At 36.3% G+C, this 26,584-nt stretch overlaps 1 long non-coding RNA gene across 4 annotated transcripts in view; it reads left to right on the plus strand.

Moving 5' to 3' along the window:
• LOC139034473 (uncharacterized) overlaps positions 1 to 26,584 on the plus strand; it is a 523,391-nt gene that overhangs the window by 30,136 nt on the left and 466,671 nt on the right. For all 4 annotated transcript variants that reach the window (XR_011487021.1, XR_011487020.1, XR_011487019.1 and 1 more), the window contains exon 2: positions 19,861 to 20,017. This is a non-coding gene — a long non-coding RNA (uncharacterized lncRNA). The remainder of the gene's footprint in view (positions 1 to 19,860; positions 20,018 to 26,584) is intronic.

Genomic DNA, 26,584 nt, shown 5'->3' on the forward strand with positions numbered 1-26,584 from the left:
CATTTTCCATTTCACACACAAAAAAATATAAACCACCATCTTTTGTTTCTTTTGTTGTTATATTGTGAACTGCATGACTGCCAGTATGTACCAGGTACTAGTTTACCTTTGCTTTACATGTGAGTCCTAAGGTTATCTTTGCTTGCACATTTGATTGAGGTTCACTGGAGCTCATGAGTTATTTATTACTAAAAGATACTTTTTCCAGTGTTACTGTTTAGATATCCAGAATAACATCTATATACCCCCAAACCACTCCCCCCAGATGCAACCACTAACCACTGATCCAACAAACTGAAACGCTGACCAAAAAGCAATCTCAATTTGTAAAACTTGCTTACATTTTGTTCTTTTCTCATCTGGTCTCCGTCATTCCTCTGGAAGTGTTTGCTTGTGGTGGAATCTACTGCCTGTATTCTTTCTGATGACAAGAACCCTGAGAACTGCTGATACAGAAATAAAACTTTTCTAAAGAGAAGATGACCCCCATGACCCATGAGTTACTATATGTATAGTCTTCAGGTCTGATTTAGTCACATTTTGTTTTCCACCTTGTTTTGCAGACTCTTATGGCTTTTCTTTTCTTTTTTTTTTGAGAATCCATCCCTTTTCAGGACTGATATTCCTGTGTGGCCTCTTGCTATATGCTAAGGACAAGTAGGCCATTGCTTTTCAATTCCTGGAGTTTTGCTTATATGGCTAACACACATAGTACTCTCCCTGATCAACAATGGAATACTACTGTCCTTTCATGCTTGATGTCTGTTTTAGATAGGACCCTAGCTGGACTGTGGTAGTCTAGCATCTATTTAAACATAGGCAAACTTCTCTACTTTCTTTTCTACACCATGACACTCTTCCTACTCACCATCTCCACTTTTGAAAAAATAAATTCATAATGTTTTTCTGATTACAAGGAAGAAGTTATGAAAATGCTGTAAATTCACATTTTATTGTATATGCACATCTTTATACAGGTACATTTTAAAAATAAATTTTACTATTTTTAGTCTGAGCTAATAACATCTCCTTTAAAACATTTAAAACAATAGCTATTTTACAAATATAATTGCAAACTTATAATCACTTATGGACAACCTTTACGCAAACAGAACAACTCTTTAATTTTGAAAATTCTTCCTAGATCCTCCTTTCTAGTTAAGCCTAGATATTTATGCATGCTTGTACATACACTGCATATAAATATTTTGAGTCTTTGGTATTTGTATTTAAATCAGTCAATGTACTTGATAAAATAAAACATTTTTAAGAAATTCTTACCTTCTTTCTGTGAAGCAATTATCCTTCAATTTAAAATAAATTAATTAAAAAAAGAAACTCTTTTTCTTTTTAAAATGCAAAGTTTTCTCCCCTCTGGTTGTGTAAATGACTTGATAAAGTAAAGAGCCTCTGGTGTTTGGTCAGCCATTCATTTCATACCTAGAGTGTCTGGGAGTGAAACATCTGTTTGAAATGTGGTTTGCTTTCTTTTTGTTTACATTTGTTAACTTTGCTACAATGTTTTCTGAAGACCATGAATGTTAACAATGTACAGTCACTTTTTCTTTTGCAGTGGTTATTGTTTCTTTAATTACATCTCCACAAACTATGAATTATTGAGTTACCTGAAGTTATTGAATTTGTGTTTCTTGCCTCCTAGAACTCACATTACTGAATCACAGAGCAGGCTGCATTTTCTCTGCATTTCCCTTCATTCATTATATTTTACCTTATAAAACCAATGTAAAAAATATGAACAAATCTATAAATCTAACATAATATGTTTGAAAAAATATGGATTTATTCTTTATTTTTATGTTGCTTTCATGTCTTTCCTGTAATGATGCTTTTTCTCAAGGGATGTGCTAGTATCAAAGCCCTAAAGAAAACCCTTTTATCCACATATCAAATTTCCTATAGACTTTTCATACCTTATAACCTATTTCAGCATCTCTCCTTTCCATAAAACACATCACTGTCCCGGTGCTAAGTTTTATGCTCCCTTTGGTCGTATATATATATATTCAGTTTTTCATTAGAGTTTATGAGACAGGATAAACTAAAAAGCCAACTTTTGTTATTTGTTTCAGATATAGACACATTTAACATAAAGCTTTATCAGTTTCATTAGTCCTTTTTCAAATTTGGTTTTATTTGATAGTTAAATTTCTCCACATAAATCCTTCTCAAATTTTATTGTGCTAAAAGATTATTGTAGTAATCCATTTCATTTTCTATGTTATTTAAAGCTAAATTATATTTGAATATGTATTTTCATATAAAGATTATATTACCTTTCAACTGATTTTTAGACTGGATCTTGACATGTGCAATTTTTTCTTAATAACAGGCTCACTAAATAATACCTCTTTTATTAAGCTATTTTTCCTTTCGATTGACATCGGCCTGGCTAAACTGCGTAACTTTCTTATGCCTTGATACTAAAAAGAACATAATTTCAGTCATTATTAAGCTTTTTTGTATTTGCTAGCTAGTTATACATTTTTCTTAGACTATTTCTTATTTATGTCAGTGATATTTTAAAATACAATATTACATAAAATTCTTTTGTGTATTGAAATCTTGATCAGTTTCTCTATTTTTTTTTGTTTAATATTGAGAGCTACATTTTTTCACTTTTGGGAAATGTTTCGTTGTCTCTTGGTTTGCATTGTTGATAATTATGAATCTGTTATCAATCCAATTGTCATTTTTTTTCTCTCTGAATGACCATCAAAGCTCCATCCTTTAATTTTGGTTTTCCACAATTTTATTACTAGGTGTTTACTTGTGGATTAAAAAAAATCTTGTTTCAAGTTTTTGTGCTACCTGAATTTTAAAATTTATATATTTAATTAATCTAGGAATTTCTTAGTCAATGTATTTTAAAATACTGCAACTAATCTGCTATCTCTATACTTTTTTCTAAATTGGAAGCGTATACTAAGTTTTTTGTTGTCTTTTTTATGTCCTCAGTCCTCTCTTTTGTCATTTTTGTAATTTCTTTTCTTTGTGCTGCATTCTTTGCAATTTTAAATATTTATTTTGTAATTCACTAATTTTCTTTTCAGCAATATCTAATTATATTTCATGTTTGTTGAGGTTAATCAACTAATTTTTAATAACTATATTTTAAAGAAGTTTAAAGTTTATTAAAAAATTAAATATAAAATAAAAAGTTCTCTATATTTCCTTTCCCTCTTCCAAGTTTCCCTTATTAATAAAATCTTGCTTGAGTATATTATATTTCTTAGAGGTGATGAACCAATATTAATACAATACATTATTACTAACTATAGTCCATAGTTCATATTAGAGTTTACTCTTTATATTGTATGGTCATATGGATTTTGACAAATGCACAATGCCATTACCCACTGTTACAGTACAAACAGATTAATCTCAATGCCCTAAAAATCATCTTTTCTCTACCTATTTGTTCCTCTTTATTCTTCTCTCCTATCCCCTCACTAAACCCTACCAAATTCTTGGCAAACACTGATCTTTTTAATGTCTCTAAAGTTTTGTTTTTAGAACACCATATAGTTGAAATCACACAGGATGCAATCTTTTCAGACTTGCTTCGTTTACCTAAGAATGCACATGTATCCTTCCTTTTTGTCTTTTCATACCTTAATAGCTCATTTCTTTTTATTGTTAAATAATTAACATTCCATTGTGGAGATGCATCACAGTTTGGTTATCTATTGGCCAATTAAAGAATGTGTTGATTGCTTCCATGTTTTGGCATTATATATAAATATTTGTGCACAGGTTTTTGTGTGCAAGCAAGCATTCAACTCATTCAGGTAAATACCAAGGAGTATGACTGTTGAGATTGTATGAGAAGACTATGTTTAGCTTTGTTAGAAACAGCTAAACTCTATTCTTCACTTATAGGGTCATTTTGCATTCCCATCAGCAACGAATTCTATATCCTCATTAGCACTTGGTATTATTTGGGTTTTAGCCATTCTAATAGGTGTACACTAGTATCTCATTGCTATTTTCATTTGAAATTACCTGATGATGTGATTTCAAGTATCTCTCATATGTTTATTTGCTGCATATCTTTTTAATGAGATGTCTGCATGTATCTTTTGGCCAATTTAAAAAATTAGGATGGTTGTCTTTTCATTGTTGAGTATGAAGGGTTATTTATATATTTTGCATTCAAGTTCCTTTTTAGATAAATGTTTTGCAAATATTTCTCCCCATCTTTGGCTTTCCTCTTCATTTCCTTTCCAATCCTTCCTGGATTGGAAGTTTTTTTCTTTTTTTATTTAATACAAACTTATAAATGTATCTTTCACAGATAAAACTTAACCCAAAGTCACATAAATGTTCTTTCATGTTATTTTCTGCAAATTACTTTGTTTTGCATTTTGATCACAATTCAATTTGAGTTAATTCAATGTTTGGAAAATGGTAAAGTCAGTGCATATATTAATCAGTTTTTCTAGATGTCATTTTATTTGTTCCAGCACTGTTTGTTGGGAAAAACCATCCTTTCTCCATAGGATTGTTCTTGCTTCTTTGTCAAAGATCAGTTGACAACATTTATGTGGGTCTTTATTTGGTCTCTGTACATTGTTACATTGATCTATTTGTCTGCTTTCACCAGTATCACACTATTTTGATTACTTCAGCTTTGCAGGAAGTCAAAGTTAGGTAGTGTCTGTCCTCTGACTTTGTTTTTCTTCAATGTTGTGTTCACTATTCTGGGCCCTTGCCTTTCTCTATAAACTTCAGAATAAGTTTCTTGATATAAACATCTATTTAGATTTGAATTCTAATGATTTTACATGAAGACAGAGATGGAAATCCTAGTATTTGCATTGTGTGTGTGTTTCTTTTTAAATCTTCTTTACTTATTTATAGTCATATTCTTTATTTGTATTGCCTCTTCAGTTTATCTAAATATTTTTATTTCATTACTTCATACTCTCTATCACATTATATGTATATACATGTATATATATTTATATTTTTAACACCCTACTGAGGTGTCTATACTTCTTACCGTATCTGTTTACTATCATGTGTTACAGCTTGTTTTTTTTGAATGTGTTTTGTTATTGTGGATCATGAACTCATATTCACCAGGCTTTAATTGTAGGAAAAATAGCAGAACATAATTGAATATACATCCCTTCAGGAATATATATATTTTTTCATCTGAAAGAACAGAGGTGCCTAGTAATATTGCCAACCTAGATCACATATAGTTCATTTTGAGAAGCTTATTTATTTATTTTTTCTGTGTGATTTTTATGGACCACAAAATAAATACATGTTCAAATTTTAAACCCATATGATAGAAGACCTATGGCTCTGCATTTTTTAAAATTATTTATTTTAATTAAAGGCTAATTACTTTACAATATTGTAGTGGTTTTTGCATACATTGACATGAATCAGCCATGGGCACATGTGCTCCCCATCCTGAAACGCCCTCCCACCTCCCTCCCCATCCCATCCCTCTGGGTCATCCCAGTGCACCAGCCCTGAGCACCCTGTCTCATGCACTGAACCTGGACTGGAGATCTGTTTCACATATGACAATATGCATGTTTCAATGCTATTCTCTCAGATCATCCCACCCTAGCCTTCTCCCACAGAGTCCAAAAGTCTGTTCTTTACATCTGTGTCTGTTTTGCTGTCTCACAAATAGGGTCATCATTACCATCTTTCTAAATTCCATATATATGCGCTAGTATACTGTATTGGTGTTTTTCTGTCTGATTTACTTCACTCTGTATAATGGGCTCCAGTTTCATCCACCTCATTAGAACTGATTGAAATGCATTCTTTTTAATAGCTGAGTAATATTTCATTGTGTATATGTACCACAACTTCCTTATCCATTCATCTGCTGATGGGCATCTGGGTTGCTTCCGTGTCCTGGCTATTATAAACAGTGCTGTGATGAACATTGGGGTACACGTGTCTCTTTCATTTCTGGTTTCCTTGGTGTGTATGCCCAGCAGTGGGGTTGCTGGGTCATATGGCAGTTCTATTTCCAGTTTTTAAAGGAATCTCCACACTGTTCTCCATAGTAGCTGTACTAATTTGCATTCCCACCAACAGTGTAAGAGGGTTCCCTTTTCTCCACACCCTCTCCCGCATTTATTGTTTGTAGACTTTTGGATAGCAGCCATTCTGGCCGGCGTGAGATGGTACCTCATTGTGGTTTTGATTTGCATTTCTCTGATAGTGAGTGATGTTGAGCATCTTTTCATGTGTTTGTTAGCCATCTGTATGTCTTCTTTGGAGAAATGTCTGTTTAGTTCTTTGGCCTGTTGTTTGATTGGGTCTTTTATTTTTCTGGAATTGTGGCTCCACATGCTTAGAGAATTTTTTCATCATTCAAATGTCAGTCTAAAAGGATTAGTTTCTAGTCTTTATTTGATGGCAGGATAGTTTCATTTCCAGTTGACACAGGGCATGTTCCCTAGATGTAGAATTTGAAGTGGGGAAACTTATTAACAAAATTTATTGGTAAAAATCTCTCAGGAAAAGAAGACATCCTGCAATTTGCTTCTTTATTGGCTCTTCTCCATGGGATAGTCTCTAATGTAAAATTGCTCATACTCTGTACCTATTCTCAAAGTTCCATACGTATGCTTCTTCAACAATCTTTCAATACTGTCCTTTTTAAGCTCCCGATCAATGATTTAAAACTTTTGCCACCGCTCAAGGACCTGAGTATACTTTTGGCCACTTCTTTTTCTAGACAAATACAGATGGCAGGATTCATTATCTAAAAGTTAGCCCTTGAGGACCCTTACTGTGGTCCTTCGGGGCCCCCCTGAATGGAGTAGTCTAGTTTTGACTTACACCTACATAGCTGGCTGATCGTCTTTGAATGCAATTTGGTATCTGTCCTGCTCTCTCATTTCATCACAGGGAACACCCTTTGGGGTCATGCATGTGAGGTGATGGAGTGGCATCAGTGAAAGAATGATCAGGAATCAGGAGAATCCTGGCTTTCAATTAAAAATATTTTTGCAACTTACTTATGGTCTCTGGACAGGCTGACTCATGATTCTAAATATACTGCATGTAACTTGATAGATGGTTGCACAGCTTCTTCATTCCCTAATCTTGTGACTTGGTGAGAATCTCAGTCCATTCAGGCTGCTATAACAGAATATTATAGCGTTTTGTAAAACAACAGATATTTATGTCTCACACTTCTAAAGCCTGAAAGTCCAAGGTCGAGGTGCCAGCCGAGGGGAGGGGACCACTCCTAATTCATAGAAAACCGTCTTCCCACTCTGTCCTGATGCGGTGGAAGGGGCAAGAGAGCTCTCTAAAATCTTCATACTCTTACGACTTAATCGTCTTCCAGAGGCTTATCTCGAAGTGTCAGTACTCTCATACTGAGGATTACATTTCCAACGTATGAAATTTAAGGGGACACAGGCATTTAGTCTGTAGCAGTGGGCTTGACAACATTTACTTCATAATAGGGCTTCTCAGGTGGTGCAGTGGTGAGGGATCCGCCTGCCAGTGCAGGAGACGCAAGTTTGATCCCTGGGTTTGGAAGACCCCATGGAGGAGGAAATGGCAATCCATTCCTGTATTCTTGCCTAGAGAATTCCATGGACAGAGGAGCTCAGTCACGGGGTCACAAAGAGTCAGACATGACTGAGCAACTGAATACGCACGATATACCAGGCCTTTTTCATACTTACTTCTCACTCTTTATAGAGTAAGTGCATGCTTCTTATTAAGGAATTCGGAACCCTTACTATTTATTCTTTAATGGATTAATTATTCATATCATCAATAGAGTGGATTAATGTATTATCCACCAGATGGATCACATTAATTCATATGCCCAATGTTCTTGTTCCTTCACAGAATATTCTGATAGAAAGCAAGGTAATTAATAGCCTTCAGGTAAAGCCAGAAGTATAGACTGTTGTCTACTTCAGGTGAATGCAAAGCAATTTTGATTTTTCCTTTTAATAATTATCAAAAAGGAAAATTCTCACCAGATCAGTGTTCACATACCATGTAAACAGAAATGTTTTACTTTGCTGTAGATGAGATACTGCATCAAGAGGAGCAGTTATAGTTGGGGCCTTCACTTGATTAAGTTTGCAGCAGGCTATTGTTATCCACCATGATTTATTCAATTTTTACACTGACCAGACTAGTGAATTAAGTGAAGCTACTATAGTAGCATCATTTAAGTCTTTCAGGGTAGCATTAATCCCTGCCATTCCCCCAGGATGCATTATTAACTTACTATCTTAGCAGAGGGAAGATATTTCAGGGGCTTTTACTTGGCTGTTACCTTGAAAGTGAAAGTTTTGCCTTGTGAGAACTTTGTCCACATCTATGTATGTTTATTCCTAATATATATTCGGGAACTAGGAAAACTGTCACTGGATGGGTCTGTGAACCCAGTAAACTCACTGAGAGATGAGGCCCATGAGGAAATAAGCCATCATGGTAGAAAATCAAGAGAAACCATGGAAACTGTAAGGACTCCCACAGAGGACCTAGATGATGCAACATCAGTTACAGACCTTAAAATAACTAGCTTAGTCAAAAGAGTAGAAAAGTAAAATTGAGAATTTTATTACAGAACTAAAAGATACAGACTGAGTATCTATTCTGAAATCTAAAAAATCAAATAGCTAAGAGAAATAATTGATATGGTTAGTGGTAGGTTAAAAAGTGCTAGAATAAAGAACAGAAGCAAAAAAAAAAAAAGAACTGAAGCATAGAGAGAAAAAAGAATGGAAAATCAAGAAGAGAAAGAGAGTAAGATTTTCAAAGAGGAGATGGAATATTCATGTAATAAGAGCCCTATAAAGAAGAGAGAGAGAGAGAGAATAGGACATCATCAATATTTGAGGACATACTGGCCGAAAATTTTCCAAAAATGAACAAAGATTCTAAGTTATAAATTTAAGAAGACTTATAGGATGGGAGAAATATAAATAAAAAGAAATTTGTATCTTGGCGCACTTCATTGTAAAACTAGGAAATAAGAGAAATAGTAGATATTAAGAGAAACCAGAGAAGTTAAAAAGATTGTTCTCAAAGAAACAAATTTCCCAACAATTGACTTCTCAAGGGGAACAATGGAAATAGAAGGCTCTGGAAAATATATTCAGAGTTCTGAAAGAAAGTGACCCATCCAATGAAAAGCATCCTTCAAAATGGAAGCTTGGAGAGCATAATATAGAAGCTTGTTAATAATAGCAATTATAAAAACTTGACAAAATTAATACCTAAGGATAATAATTGCTGGGCTCTAAAAGAAAATAAAACAGGAAAGAGTTTATAGGGCTGTTGTAATCCTAGAAATGATGTGGCATCACCAACTCGATGGACGTGAGTTTGAGTAAACTCCGGGAGTTGGTGATGGACAGGGAGGCCTGGTGTACTGCAATTCATGGGGTTGCAAAGAGTCGGACACGACTGAGCGACTGAACTGAACTGAATTGAATCCTAGAAAGGATTGGAACATATGAGGTGAACCTCACAGTTATCATAGATTTTCTGTAAGCATTTTCTAGTTCTGGGAGCACTAGGGGGAAAATGTTTAAACTTCCAATAATATTCTCCTAGAATTAGGAGACTGAGGTTAGAGTTTGGAGACAGTGGTATGACTGGAAGTTGAGGGACAAAATCCAGGAAAGTAAGGAACCAAAGAAGATGCTTTTTCAAACATCAGCATTTTGATGTGCTCTTATTCCTTATTCCAATTCTTGAATTTTTTGCCAAAATATGTTTTATTGAGTATGGAGCTTAAAGAAACTTCTTTTGCTTGCTTTGCTCTATGAAATAATTGTAATTTCTCATTTTATCTATACTTGTACTGGAATTTTGGGTCTTGAGGAGTGGGGAACCACCCCACCAGAGTTAACCAATTCCAATAGCTAACAAACTGCCTGCCACCGTCACTTTGGTATGCAAACCAATCAATTCCCAGTCAGTGGATAACAGTTAGTTCAGTTGCTCAGTTGTGTTCAACTCTTTGCGACCCCATGGACTGCAGCACGCCAGGCTCCCCTGTCTATCACCAACTCCTGGAGTTTATTCAAACTCATGTCCGTTGCATCGGTGATGCCATCTAACCATCTCATCCTCTGTCGTCCCCTTCTCCTCCTGCCCTCAATCTTTCCCACCATCAGAGTCTTTTCCAATGAGTCAGTTCTTTGCATCAGATGGTCAAAGTATTGGAGTTTCAGCTTCAGCATCAGTCCTTTCAATGAACACTCAAGACTGATTTCCTTTAGGGTGAACTGGTTGGATCTCCTTGCAGTCCAAGGGACTCTCAAGAGTCTTCTCCAGCACCATAGTTCAAAAGCATCAATTCTTTGGTGCTCAGCTTTCTTTATGCTCCAACTCTCACATCCATACATGACCACTGGAAAATCATAGCTTTGACTAGACGGACCTTTGTGACTCCCCATCAAAAAAAAAAAAAAAAAAAAGTCTCCTTGTATCAAACTTACACAGTCTGGGACTCTATCTTCTACAGGGTCAGGTAATGGGCAATGGGAGGCCACTCCTATAGCCAGAGCCCGATGACATTATTCCAACTATCCAATCATAACTTGTTCTGCTTGCTCATCTTGTTTCACCCATTCCTTCCCTAGAAAACTGAAAACCAAAGTAGAAACCTCCACCCTCAGTTCTCATATATCTGTCTGCCTGCTCATTTCAGATAGGTGCTTATGTGCCTCATGGGCCGTGTCTTCTGTTTCTAGGGGACTGTAAGTATAGTCTAAAAACTTCGTCCTTCATAGCAATCATTTCTGTGTCTGTGTGTCTTTCTATATCTGCTCAAAACAAGTGCTGGGTACATTTCTAGAATAATGTAAGTTTTAAGTGGTAATCTTTCTTTTTTTCCCCCTAACAAGTTGGGAGTTTTTCTCTTGATTTGATGCAAGGGCCTGCTTAAAGACCTCTTCTACTTCAGTCAAAAATAAGTGGACCAAAAATGCACAGAATTGGCCTACTACCCATACTAGCTCTCTTCCCTCTAGCCAATTTGAGTGTTAGTCTGATGACACCATTCCTGATTGGGACCGTTCAGTTCTTCATATGCACACAAAGAGTCTCATCTTCTTCAACCCTTAGGATAGCATAGGCTGGCTATTCACTGAATAGGGCTTCCCTGAGAGCTCAGCTGGTAAAGAATCAGCCTGCAAGGCAGGAGACCCCAGTTTGATTCCTGGATCAGGAAGATCCCCTGGAGAAGGGATAGGCTACCTACTCCAGTATTCTTGGGCTTCCCTTCTGGCTCAGCTGGTAGATAATTCACCTGCAGCGCCAGAGGCCTGGGTTCGATCCCTGGGTTAGGAATGTTTGTGAAGTTTGATTCACAGTTCTTTTCTATAAATAGCACAAAAGAGAATCTTGGTAAAATCTGATCTGGGATTCTGAGAAAAACTTAAATCAAGAAAGAAGATTGCAATATATCTGTGGAAACATAAAAAGAATTGGCTGAAGGTGCACTTGACAGGAATCTTATACCTAATTTTTTACCTGCACTTTGAAAAAGCTAGTTTATTGACTTACCTCTGGATAAATGAAACAATTAATTCAACCAAAAGGAGATTTATGGTCCCAGTGTTCACCTCCTTCTGTCCTCTCTCAAACTAGGAATGCTGCCTTCTTCTTTTGCTTTTATATTATTCTACCTTTGTGCACAAATGTTCCACTCATAGGCCTGGATTACAGATTTACTCATTATTATAACAGCTCATGACAATATATGAGAAACACTTTGATCTAGATAGAGTATTTGGAGATAAAGCTATAACATTTGCATTGTAGTGTAGGCTCTCATTTAATTAAGTGAATCTTAAAACAATTTGAAAGTGTACACTTAAGAACCATAAGTTTATCCTTATTGCAACTCAGCTTGTTCCAAATTCTGTAAAGGTGATTGGGGAAACCTCTTTACCATTACTAAAGTGCCTCTGTATTGCTAACTTGGACAACAGAAAATTATTTTTAAAAAATGATCATTTCATTTTGTGGCTTGATAGATGCATCAGGTTGATGAAAAAGTAATTGTGGTTTTGGATCATGAATTTTAAATCATTATAACTAGGCTCAAACACATCTTTATTAATTAAAATAAGAATTATTACAATCAACAGATTTTTGCCAATGAGAAATAAGTTTTATTCCTGCAACATAAAAACCCATGCTTTGGGATTCCACAAGCATCTTGGAAAGCATTTTCAGCATCCTGCTGGCTGTGGAAGGGTTTTCCCTGCAAAAAACTGTCGAGATACTGAAGAAGTGGTAGTTGGCTTGCAAGAGGTTATATGGCAGATGAGGCAAAACTTTGTAGCTCAGTTTGTTCACCTTTTGAAGCATTGGTTGTGTGACTTGCAGTAGGGCATTGTTGTGGAAAAGAATTGGGCGCATTCTGTTTACCAATGCTGGCTGCAGGTGTTGCCATTTTCAGTCCATCTTACTGATTTGCTGAACATACTTCTCAGATACAATGGTTTTGCCAGGATTCAGAAAGCTGTAGTGGATCAGACCAGCAGCAGATCGCCATAGAGTGACTATGACTGTTTTTCTTTTGGTGCAAGTTTGACTTTGGGTTTTCCTGATGGCACAGACAGTAAAGAACCCACCCGTAACACAGGAGACCCGGGTTTAATCCTTGGGTTGGGAAGACTCCCTGGAGGAGGGCATGGCAATCCACTCCAGTATTCTTGCCTGGAGAATTCCATGGGCAGAGGAGCCTGGTGAGCTACAGTCCATATGGTCACAAGGAGTCAGACAGGACTGAGCAACTAATACTTTCACTCAGTTTTTGGACTTGGATTAAAAGTTCACTCAAATTTGCTTTTTGTCTAACTTCAATTCTATAGTCTAAAATAAATGTAAAATAAACAGCAAGTAATAATTCATTGGCAAAAAAACATAAAATGAGAAATGTGTATTAAAGTGATGTATAAGATAATCACATTTATTTCAAAATGTGTTCCAATATCAAATGGCAAAATTCAACAATACAAAACCACAATTACTTTTACACCAACATAATATATTTTTGGAAATACTTTATGTTACTTAAATATGTTTCTTTTCATTGTTTGACCACCGTTTGTCTGAGTTTTTGAGACTTTGTAGGATAAACATTTATTCATGCTTTGTATTTGAGAATGAGTGTGCAATTAAGGCAAATAATGATAGTTATACCTAAGGCACACGGAGCCCTTACTGTGTCTGGCACTGACCTAAACACTTTATGTATAGACTTAAAACAACCCTCTGATCTGAGTCTTAATGGTATTTAGTTTTTGAAAAAAGAGTAGATTATTGTGGGTTTTTTTAAGCTTCAGTTTTTTTTGTTTGTTTGTTTTTTGAGAAGTTTTAAGTTCACGATTGCAGAGAGAAATATCAATAACTTCAGATATGCAGATGACACCACCCTTATGGCAGAAAGTGAAGAGGAACTAAGAAGCCTCTTGATGAAAGTGAAAGAGGAGAGTGAAAAAGTTGGCTTAAAGCTCAACATTCAGAAAACTAAGATCATGGCATCTGGTCCCATCACCTCATGGGAAATAAATGGGGAGACAGTGGAAACAGGGTCAAACTTTACTTTTTTTGGTTCCAAATCACTGCAGATGGTGATTGAGGCCATGAAATTAGAAGACGCTTACTCCTTGGAAGGAAAGTTATAACCAACCTAGATAGCATATTAAGAAGCAGAGACATTACTTTGCCAACAAAGGTCCATCTGGTCAAGGCTATGGTTTTTCCAGTGGTCATGTATGGATGTGAGAGTTGGACTGTGAAGAAAGCTGAGCACTGAAAAATTGATGCTTTTGCACTGTGGTGTTGGAGAAGACTCTTGAGAGTCCCTTGGACTGCAAGGAGATCCAACCAGTCCATCCTAAAGGAGATCAGCCCTGGGTGTTCATTGGAAGGACTGATGCTGAAGCTGAAACTTCAATACTTTGGCCACCTCATGTGAAGAGTTGACTCATTGGAAAAGACCCTGATGCTGGGAGGGATTGGGGTCAGAAGGAGAAGGGGACGACAGAGGATGAGATGGCTGGATGGCATCACTGACTCGATGGGCATGAGTTTGACTAAACTCCAGGAGTTGGTGATGGACAGGGAGGCCTGGCATGCTGCGATTCATGGGGTCGCAAAGAGTCGGACACGACTGAGTGACTGAACTGAACTGAACTGAAGTTCACAGCAAAGTTGAGAAGGTACAGATGTTTCCTCTTTAGCTACTGTCCTCACACATACATCAGCCCCTCTGTGACCAATGCTACCCATAGTTATAACATTTGTTATAGTTTATGAATTTACATTAATATATCATAATCAATCAAAGTCCATAGTTCACATTAAGGTTCAGTTCTATGAGTCTGGAAGAATTTGATGATATGTATGCATCCTTCCGGAGAAGGAAATGGCAACCCACTCCAGTACTCTTGCCTGGAAAATTCCATGGATGGAGGAGCTTTGTAGGCTATAGTCCATGGGGTCGCAGAGAGTCGGATACAACTGAGCAATATCACTTTCTTTCCTTCTATAGTTCCTTTTGGAGAAGGAAATGGCAACCCACTCCAGTGTTCTTGCCTGGAGAATCCCATGGATGGAGGGGCCAGGTGGGCTGCAGTCTATGGGGTTGCAAAGAGTCAGACACGACTAAGCAACTAACACACACACATGCATCCTTCCCAGTGGCATACAGAGTATTTTCACTGCCCTAAAATTCTCTTCTGCTCTGCCTACTCACCACTCTACTATCCTCCGTAACCCCTTGACATCACTAGTACTTTTACATCTCCATAGTCTTGCCTTTTCCAAGATTTCATATTGTTGGAATCACGCAGTATGTAGCTTTTTAAAATTATCTTCATTCACTTAGTAATATACACTTAAGTATTCTCCATGTCTTTTTGGGGTTTGAGGGCTCATTTCTTGTTAGTGCTGAATAATGTTCTGTTTTCTGAATGTGCCACTTTTATTTTTTTAATCCATTCACCTACTGAAGGGTGTCTTGGTTGTCTCCAGGTTTTGGCAATTATGAATAAAGCCACTATAAACATCTCTGTATTCGGGTTTCTGTGTGAAGACAAGTTTTCAAATCTGAAAGAACACAGAGCACATAACTACCAGATCGTATGGTTAGAGTGTGTTTAACGTTGTAAAAAACACCAAACTGACTTCCATAGTGGCTGCACCATTTTTATCCTCCCCAGCAGTAGACATGTGTTCCTGTTGCTCCGTATTCTCACCAGCATTTCGTGTTGTCAGTGTCTTGGATTTTGGCCGTTCTAATAGACACGTAGTGGTATCTTATTTTTTTAATTTGCATAATTCCCTGCTGACATACAATGTGTAGAGCATGTTTTTCTAGATTTATTTGCCATCTTTATGTCTTCTTTGATAAGATATCTGTTAAGGTCTCTGGTCATATTTTTTTTTAACTCGGATTATTTTATTATTGTTGAGTTTTAAAAGTTTTCTTGTATATTTTGGATAACATTTCTTTATTATACATGTCTTCTGCAAATATATTCTACATTTCTGTGGCTTTTATTCTCATTCTATTGACATAGTATTTAATTGTAATGAAGTCCAGATTAACGATTATTTCTTTCACAAATTGTTTTTGATGTTGTATCTAAAAGTCACCCACCATATCAAAGGTCAGCTAAGTTTTCCCCTATATAATCTTCTAGGGGGTTTATAAGTTTTGCATTTTGCATTTAGTCTGTTATCCATTGTGAATTAATTTTTGTGAAAAGTATAAGGTCTGTATCCAGATTCAGTTATTTGCATGTGGATATGCCCATAATATTGAAAACAGTATTAAGGCAATTTCTTGCCTATCTTCTCTCAATGTTGTAAGCCCAGTAATAGTGCAAAGACTAGCACATAGCTGACAATCAAAACATATAGGGGGGAGAAGAATGAATTTAAACAGATGAATATGGTACCATATGAATAGATGGTAATAGACACATAAATGAAGTGCATGGAGTAATGCTTGGCAGGACTAAATCTGGACAAGTCTCTGTTCAAGACCCAGTTGCATGTTGGAGGGTTTTAGGATCTCAGCAGGGAACACTCCGACAGTTTACTTCCTTGCATGTTTGGGCCAATCTTAAAGAAACCAACGAGGGTCTTGCAGGTTGGCCCTGAGGCGTATCGGAGAGGGGGTGAAGTAACTGGTCCCAGGGAATCTAGAGCAGGATGAAGAGGGCCGTCTGATAGGTGCTGAGGCCTTCCTTCACTAGAGGAACTTACTCAGCTGATGACAAAATTGCAGGGAGGGACCTGAGAGAAGAAACAGCTTGTACTTGCTCTATGTATTTGTGTCCTATTGTTGCTATACAAGTCTTCACAATCTTAGTGAATTGCAATAACATAAATTTATTACCTTACAATCTTGTAGCTCAGAAATCCCACCTGAGTCTTACTGGGATAAAATCAAGGTGTTAGCAAGGCTGTGTTCTTCTTGAAGAATTCAGGGGTCAGCCTGTTTCCTTGCCACTTTTAGCTTCGAGAGAGTACTAGCGGTCCTTGGCTCTTGGCCCTTTGCTCTATCCTTGAAGCCATTAGGTTGCATCTTCACGTCTCTCTCTGACTTTCAGCTCTCTCCTCTGTCTTTGCATTGCCTTCATTTTCTCTCTTTAGCCCTCCTGCCTCTCTCTTATAAAGAACCTTGTGATTACACTGAGCCCACCAGGCTTCCCTGGGGGCTCAGGCAGTAAAAGAATCCGCCTGCAATGCAGGAGACCCAGGTTCAATCCCTGGGTCAGGGAGATTCCCTGGAGAAGGAAATGGCAACCCACTCCATTCTTGCCTGTGGAATTCCACGGACAGAGGAGCCGGGAGGGCTACAGTCCATAGGGTTGCAAAGAGGCTGACCTGACTGAGTGACCAACACTTTCACTTTCCCAGGGGTAGTACAGAAAAATTCCCTGACCTCAAAATTCTACCCATACAAATTCCTTTTTTCCATATAAGGTAATGTGTTCACAGGTTCTGAGGATTAAGATGTGGATATCTTTGAGGGGCTGTTATTCAGTCTACTGCACACTCTTCTTTAATCTCTATTCCCCTCCTAGGGTCTTCTATTGGCTCAACTCAACTGGAAGCCAGAGGGTAAAGGAATCCATTGATGTAGTCTTTATAGATTTGCTTCCCAGGGTACAGTGCCTGATGAATTTGGAAGTATCATAAAATATATGCAGAGAAGATCATATGTAGTCTTTCATATTATTACTAGTTGTCATTTGGTTCTACTCTGTATTTTTTACAACCTGAATAGGATCTGCCATTTATTACATTGATTCCTTTAATAATATGTGCTATGTCTATACTGTATACTTTTTAAAACTTAAAATTATAATAAACATGAAGTAATTATATAGAAATGCTAATATTTGTTTTGATATGTTTTGCTTCTATTCCTCTAAGATAAAAAATCTCCTAGATTTTTTAAATTTTAAAAATCTCCAGAAAAACAAGAGGAAAAGTCAGGTCATTACAGTTTCCTGACTTCAAATGCTTCAAAATACACGATCATTTAAATAATTGGAACAAATTATGATTGCTATATATTTGATGCTGTGGATAGAGATTTTTGTTCTACCCATCTAAAGATAATAGTAATCATGTCATTTTAGGTTCCAGGGAATTATTGTTAATTTAAATAAGTATGTTCATATTTATGTGGCAAATTCTTAGGCCAGGTTTAGATTAATATCTTTAAATATTTAAGGCATATAAACCCAGTAACTCTATAAAAGTCACAATTGAAAACCAGTAGAAAGATCATATTAAGGGATAGTTTAGAAAAGAATAAAAGAGAATAGAAAAATTTTTTAATTTGAGATTGAAGAGTATAAGACTCATCTTGGAACTAAAGCAATAACTAATTAGCCAAAATGGTAGTTGTACACAGTTATATAGTGACCAAGTTGGTGTTGGATCATTTAACTCCTTTTGCAGTCTGTCTTCTCTGTTATGAGAGACTCATGGTAATAGCTGTTGAATATCTTATGAAATGTGGCTCAAGATCTTGAAGATGTTTGTGAAGTGTGTTATTGTAGTTATGAATCTTCCCAGTTATTACCAATATCTCTTCCTTTTCTGGAGTTAAAGAAAAATGACTCAGTTAACATAACCTAAACGATGTAACCCATTGGTGAAGATTTATTATTAAGGGCAACTATTCTTGAAGATTGTTTTTTTCTCTGGTGCCCCTCCTTTTTAGGAGCACATTTCCCTAGCATATGAAGGTATTTCACACAAATTATTTCTTCTTTGTGGAACTTGACAGACTTTGGCCTTAGGTATTCAAACATTTAAACATCCGATTCTCTAAGTAGGCTTGCTGGTATAATCAGGACCTGGATTCCTTTATCAGCATTTCTGTAAGTTACACATACGCCTCATAATATCCTATACCTAGGAATTATTAAGATACACTTTGCTTCCAGAGATCTAGTTAGTCTTTTAGTTCTCTTTCTTTACTCTAAATCTTTCCTCTAATGTCAGGTGCTTGATAGAAAATTAAGGCTTTCTTTTGTATTTTGGGTTTAGCAAAATTATTTACCTCTCAGGAAAACTGCAATGTTCTTTTCTTCTAATTTTTTCTAAATATTTTGTACATTTTTAAAAATTTTATACCATTCATCTCATTCTGTTTGTTACATTTCAAGGTGATAAGGGGGAAACATTATTACTGCTTGTGTGTTAATTGAAAATCTCTATATTTAAAAATACATTTGCACAAGATGGAAAGTGCATCTGGTATTACTTTACATCAAACAACCGTCCATGATTATTATAACCATTCTGGCAGAAATAATTTATTTTTCTTCATTTTCATTTAGTCATTTAAAAAATCTTATCAAACAGGCACTATCTACTTCCACTATAGAATGGTGTGCTCTCTTTGTGGGGGATGGATATATTTAATACGTGCTTTTGTTTCTACATTACAACTGAACTATGCATGCTGTGAATTTTTTATTCTCAAAGCTGGGATAGGTTTAAGGTGAATTTAGTAATCAATGGTGTTGTACAATTGATGAATTGTAAAATCTGATTCAGAGAAGATGACAATTTTTCACCTCAAAAGAGATAAATAGATAATTTAAAGTTCAGTTGATAGAGTCAGTGACAGAGAAAGCTATAGGGTATTTACTGGAGGAAACAAGAAGAGGAGTCAGCAAGGAAAGATCAATGAAGGGGCCCTTCGGCATTTTCCAAAAGTAATTATGGCCAAGTGAGAAGGAAATCGTGATGACCTTGAGAGGGTATCGCTTGTTAAAGGAACTGAAGTAGGTTTGCATAGGTGACGCTGAGGATTTGAGAAGAAAAGACTAGTTCCCAAGGAGACCATGGACCACTTCAAGGCAGGTCTTGTGCAGTAAGCCAAATCTACATTTTTAAGTCTCTGAGAGGATGTGTGACTGATGAAAAGGTATTTACGTCTCTGTGCCTTAGTCTCCTTATGTGAAAAATATAGATAATAATGCTGGCTATCTCATATGGTACTTGTGAGAACAGAAAGATTTTATACATACCTCCTATAAAACAGTGCTTGGCATAGTAAGTACTGCTTAGATGCCAAGTTAGCTATTGAAGAATTTAAAGCAGGAAAAGGTCACCATATATAAAATCTCATCCAGAGTGGATGTCTTTGTTTATGATATGCTTCTTATTTCCTTTATCATTATAAATTTTTCTGGTTTTCTTGAAATAACATGGTAAACTAAGTGAAGAATTGCTTAACCACCAGAAAATTCATTAAAATGGCTTAACTAAAGTTAGTTTTCAGACCATTTAATTAATATCACTCCACTTTTCTCTTTTAAGGATAATTTGTCATGTTTTTCCACAGTCTATATTTGGACGACTACCATAAACACAGCTTGATCAGCTCAATATTCGGCATAAGTTTAACAGAAACCGGAGGTTCACTTGCTGCATGTTTCCTGAAAAGAACAGTTCATGCCAAGTCTCTGCGGCAAAGGTCAGTACTTAATAGATATTGTGGTATACTTAATAACCCTATGAAACCCTGGATGTTAAACCACAACCTGGACTCATAGCTTTATTTTTCAGATGTGTTCTTTTGCACATAGCTTTAGGTGTAGAAACAGATTTCCTGAACATTTCCAATTCTTTTCTTTAAAGTGTCTCTAATATTAAAAAAAAAAATTATGCTCTTTAGTTATTTCCACCAGTGCTGCTCTTGTTTCTTTCACTTACACGCTCTTTCAAGGTAAAACTAGAAGATCAGTAATTGCAAAGAAGTATTTTATTGAATAACAAAACACAGCTGTTGAAACGTGAAAGTACACAATTATTAGTGCCATTCAAAAGTATGTGGGAATAAAGATGATGGCAGCCTGGTTTAAGACATTGCAAAGCCTTCCCTTTCCTTCCCTTTGCTTCCATTCCCTTTGTTTCCCTGTTTCTCACTATATAAGTAATCATCTTCTTAGACAGAACTCTGGTATTTATTTTCATTAAGGTTTTCATGTTATCCAAATCATTTTCCATTCAAAATTATGAGTAATTAAATTTATAAATAAAACCTATCAATATCAAAACATTCCATTTAAAGAAGAAACATTTGGAACTTTTATATAGCATGTCTGCCCATAAATTTGGTGGTGTTTATTGAATGAGTGTATGTTTATGTATAAGCTAATTGGGTCAATAACATGAGTTTTATGATTGTAAAGATGTTCTATCTTACTGGATCTGTTTGCCTCTTATATTTAAGTGAAAAAAAAAAAAGAGTACTCTCTATTCATGAGACTGGAATTTCAATTGAGCCTTACAGAATATGGCTGCATGAATTGCTTCAGTCATGTCTGACTCTGTGATCCTGTGGACTAGCCCTCCAGGCTCCTTCTGTCCATGAGATTCTCTAAGAATACTGGAGTGGGTTGCCATGCTCTTCTTATAGAATATGGCTAGTGCAGTGTAATTGCTAGAGGTGCTCTGATGATTTATTTTTGATCATATCTATCTATATATGTAGATAGATATAAGATAGATTGTATTTGAATCACATCTACATGAAATCTGATTACAGCTTTAGAATTAAAAGCAGAAATGGCCCAGTCCACATGGAGTTCTAATAATCTTCTTAAACTGTGGAACTGAAAAGAGCCTGGGAGATATTCCAGCCATACCCTGAACAGGTGACAAAACTATTGTCACAGAGTCAAAGTTCCTACTGCTCACTGCATGACAGGCAAATAAGTTGAGAGATGAGGTACTGGAGCAAAGAATAGTAACTTTATTTGGAAAGCCAGCAAGCTAAGACAGTGAACTAGTATTTCAAATAACCATCTTACTCAAGAGAAGATGTAGCTTACTGTTGCAAACTTCTTGCTGCCAGAATCATTTGTTCTTGCAGCTGTCCACAAAAGTCTGGTCACAATGTTCCTATAAACTTCTAACAAAAAAAGTGCTATTCTCTGTTCCACAACTTTTCATATATATATGAATGAAAAGTGTTGTACCTCTAAAGGTCAAACCTAGGAGGCAAAGCCTTGAGAATGGGCTACTGTGTATACTTCAGGCTATAGGCAACATCTTTTTCACAAAAGTACAGAGCCAGAATGACCATAGGCACAAAGGTTAGCGCTAACAGAATAGATCCAACATGGAGTTGGGTTTGTTCTTCTCTGTTACACTAAAAGCCACTAAGGTTAGACTGATCATCATTGTTGTTGGAATGGGGGCGCCATACCTTAGATGAAAGAAAGGAGCATTCTGGACTTCTGCTGAGTCTAGCTGGTCTTTCCTCATTTCTTCTTGATAGTCATTGCTTTCAAATTTAAAAATATTCATAAATATAATGCATATATTCAATATATGCATTTCCGTAAGAGAGTGAATAAATTCTTTTTCACTCTGCCAGTCCCAATAGCCTGTCTTGAGGAACTTCAGGTTGGAAGGAAAAGGTGGCAAAATTCAAGCACCTTCCATCTGCCCAGCTAATCGTCCTCCAATCAATTTATACCTATAATTTTATAATACACACTTTCATTTGTTAGGACTCCAAACCATAGTAACAATGTTGGGCACTTCCCTCTCCCCGTCTTTTTCCTTAGAATATTTTCTTCTTTTACATGTTCCCAGTTGACGTCTTTTGTAATCAAAGGAATAAAAAGCTTGTATTGTCACCCCCCGCCCCCCCAGCATCACATACATATTTGAACTAACCAGTGTATTAACGAGAGCCAGAGAATGTATTCATTCTTCTGGAGCTGGAGAATGGAACTTGTTTTGGAGGGCCACTTTTATGTCAGGCTCTTGAGGAGCTCGCAGTTCAGAGTAGGCTGCCCGAGCATTCCCATGTCTAGGGGGTAGGCCAGCTGCAGTGTCCCTGCCCCTCTGTCGTTGGCTGGGAGCCTGAGTCGTAGTGGTGGTGTGACCTTCGTGTGTGCATCTGCTGGTTCACAGCGCAGTGACTTCCCCTGGGGCAGAAGATCCTAGTGTTGTGTTTCCCTCAAATATAACACACTCACGCCCATCAAAAGTGGAGTTTGTTTCTCTTTTGCATCAACCTGTGCTGGGGCTGCTTTAATTGACAGAAAGCAACATAAGTGATTGTGTACAACTTCTGTGACTGGGCCTTAGGTCTGCAGTGTGATCCTTCACTGCTTATAATGATGTCTTTGGAAATGAAAGGCCACATAAGAAGTCTGGATACACTGAGATGACCATGAGGAAGCCCATTTTAGCCACAAAAAAGAAAAAAAGTCTACATGGAAGAGCACAGTGGTGCCAAACATGTGAATCAACTTTTTGGATCTTCTTTCTCAGGCCAGATAGCAGAAATGAGGTCGAGAGATTGACTCCAGCCAATGCTGCATGGAGCAGGAGCACTGCCTGAGAAATCTCTGCTCAAATCCTGATCCAAAGAATTATGAAAAAATAAAATGGTTGCGATTTTAAATCACTAAATCACTATATGGTGCCATGTAGATGAACCTGCCGTAGCTTCCCTGCCACACTCAACGAGTAGCAAGTGGACTAGTCATGGTGGGTTCAAATACAGCAGCTGGGGCTGTCAATTAATCACACTGAAACAAGCAATCAACTGAAATAAAATCAGTGTCCTTTGCACTAACAAAAACTTTACAAACACGTTTTTGACTCAGTGATCAAATACAGGCGAAGGCCTGAAAAATGGACAAGAGCCTATTGTGGAGAATAGAAAGGCAGTGAGGAAATTGTTATTGGAGGCTGGAAAAAATTTAGCCTGTTTCATTTGTTGGTGGATTGTTAGACAACACTGCACCTATGTTATTGTGGAAGAAAGAAATGTATCTAACTAACTCATGGATCCAGCTATGGGTCTTTGCAAGTAGAATATTGAAAATGCTAACTGACTTCATTTAAGTACATGTTTTGAAGTAAAGTGAGAGAAATTAACAAAAAAAGAGCCATTTCATTTTCAAATAGAATTAAGAACTATTTCTAACTTAGAACTTTCCAGGGTAAATAATAAAACTGGTTCTTATTGTCAGCTTCTTGAACTGGTACAAATTCTCTAAGGCTCTCTGGATACAGGGCCAAGATCAAACCTAGGTGCTTGCCTGTAAAATGTGACCTCAAATTCAAGTCAAGGATGTTCATTTCTGGAAGGCATTTTGTTAGGACCTTAGGAAATTTAAAATGGTAGTGTTTTGACCTCTCAGTTTGACAACAGAGCTTCTAAGAATCTTAAGTGATTTGTTCCATGACACTCTGATTCAGAAACTAAAGTAGAGGGAAGTGGTCTTGAAGATATTTGTAGATGTGGCCTTTGTCTACTAGAGTGAATTGTAAATTTTTAATTTTTCACTTTGCTGTTATTTCAGTTTTATTGAGATATAGTTGACATAGAGCACTATATAAGTTTAAGGTGTATGGCATAATTACTTGATTTACATACATCATGAAATGATTACCACAGAAGGTTTAATGAACATCCATCATCTCATGTAGGTACAACAGTAAAGAAATAGAAAAAAAATGCTTGCCTTATGATGAGAACTCTTGGGATTTATTCTCTTAACAGCTTTCATTTGTAACATACAGCAGTGCTTTTTATCTTTATCATGTCATATATTACATTCTTAGTACTTATTTATATTATAATTGGAAAAATTGGAAGCTTGTACATTTTGACTACTTTCCTCAAATCTACCCCACTCCCTAACATCTGGGTCCAGTAGCCTCAAATCTAATCTCTTTTTCTATTAATTTGCTTACTTGTTTTTGAATATAATTGACCTTTAATATATGTTAATTTGTGGTATACAGCAAAGTGATTCAATATTCCTCTACATTTCAAAATGATCACCATGGTTAAGTCTAATTGTCATCTTCCACCATACAAAAATATCACATAATTATTGACTACATTCCCTACATTTTGCATTTCATATCTGTGACTTGTTTATTTTGTAACTTAAAGTTTATACCTCTTAATCTCCCTTACCTATTTCTCTTCACACCTCACCTAGCAACCACTAGTTTATTTTCTGCAAGCATGACTTGTTTTTCTTTGATTATATTTGTTCATTTTGTTTTTTAGATTCTACATATAAGTGAAATCATATAGTACTTGTCTTTGTCTGACTTCTTTCACTTAACACAATACCCTCTATGTCCATCCATCCATGTTGGCACACATGACAAGCTTTCAGTCATTTTTTTATGGCAGAGTAATGGCCACTATCACCACTTTTATTCAACATAATAGTGAAAGTTCTGCCCACTCAGACAAGATGAAATAAAAGGAATTCAATTGGGAAGGAAGTAGTAAATTGCCATTGTTTATGGCAATTTCTATACATAGAAAACCTGAAGACACCATGGAAAAACTACTAGGACTCATCAATAAATTTGGTAAACTTGCAAGATTAAAACGTAATATGCAAAAATATGTTGTGTTTCTATACACTTAACAGTAAACTATCAGAAAGAGAAATTAAGAAAATAATCCCATTCACAATTGCATCAAAGAGAATAAAATACCCGAGAATAAATATAACTAAGAAGGTAAAAGACTTGGACTCAGAAAATTGAGATACCGAGGGGAGAAAATGAAGATGACACCAACAGAAAGATGTGCCATGTTAACGGGTTGGAAGGATTAATATTGTCAAAATGACCATCCAAGGCAATCTAGAGATTTACTGCAATTGCTCTCAACCGTCCAATGACGCTTTTTCACAGAACTAGAACAAGTAATTCTAAAATTTTTATGGAAACACAAAATCCCTGAATAGCCAAAATAATCTAAAGAATAAAGAACAAAATAGGAGGCATCATGCCTCTGATTTCAAACTATATACTACAAAACTACACTAGTCAAAAGAGTATGGCACTAACACAAAAAACAAATGTGTAGGTCATTGAAGATCTTTGTGAACAGAGAGCCCAGAAATGAACCCACACTTACACGGGCAATTAATCTACAACAGAAGAGGTGATAATAAACAATGAGGAAAAGACAGTCTCTAAAATGGTGTGGGAGGAACACTGGACAGCTGCATGCAAAAGAATCCAACTGGATTACTTTTTCATACAAATACAAAAATAAACTCAAAATGGATTCAAGATTTAAATGTAAGAGTTGAAACCATAAAACTTCTAGAAGAAAATTAGCAGTACACTTTTCGACATTGGTCTTAGCAATAGTTTTTGGATATGTCTCCTCAGTCTAGAGAAATAAAAGTAAACATGAACAATGAAATTACATCAGACTAAAATGCGTTTGCACAACAAAGGAAACTATCAACAAAAACCAAAAGGCCACCTAATAAATGGGAGAAGATATTTGCAAATGACATGTCTGATAAGGGGTTGATATATAAAATATACAAGGAAGTCGTACAACTCAACATCAAAACAAAACAAAACAAAAATACGATTTAAAAATGATGCAAGATAGAAAAAGAGACACAGATATATAGAACAGACTCTTGGACTCTATGGGAGAAGGCAAGGTGGGATGATCTGAGAGAACAGCATCGAAACATGTATATTATCAAGTGTGAAACAGATTGCGAGTCCAGGTGGGATGCATGAGACAAGTGCTCATGGCCGGTGCACTGGGAAGACCCAGAGGGATGGGGATGGGGAGGGAGGTGGGAGTGGGGTTCAGGATGGGGAATACATGTAAATCCATGGCTGATTCATGTCAATGTATGGCAAAAACCACTACAATATTGTAAAGTAATCAGCCTCCAACTAATAAAAATAAATGAATAAATAAATAAAAATAAATAAAAATAAAAATGGGCAGAGGACCTGAATAGACAGTTTTCCACACAAGACACACGTATAGCCAACAAGCATATGAGAAGATGTTCAACACCATTAACATTAGGGAAAATGCAAATCAAAATCACAGTAAGACTGAATGGCTGTTATCAAAAAGACAAGACAAAACAAGTGTTGGCAAGTATGTGGAAAAAATGAACCCTCATGCACTTGGTGGGAATGTAAATTGGTATAGGCACTATGAAAAATAGTATGGAGATTTCTTAAAAAATTAAAAATAGAACTACCATATAATCTA

Source organism: Odocoileus virginianus, chromosome 3, assembly GCF_023699985.2.
Source record: "Odocoileus virginianus isolate 20LAN1187 ecotype Illinois chromosome 3, Ovbor_1.2, whole genome shotgun sequence".
Lineage (NCBI taxonomy): Eukaryota > Metazoa > Chordata > Mammalia > Artiodactyla > Cervidae > Odocoileus > Odocoileus virginianus.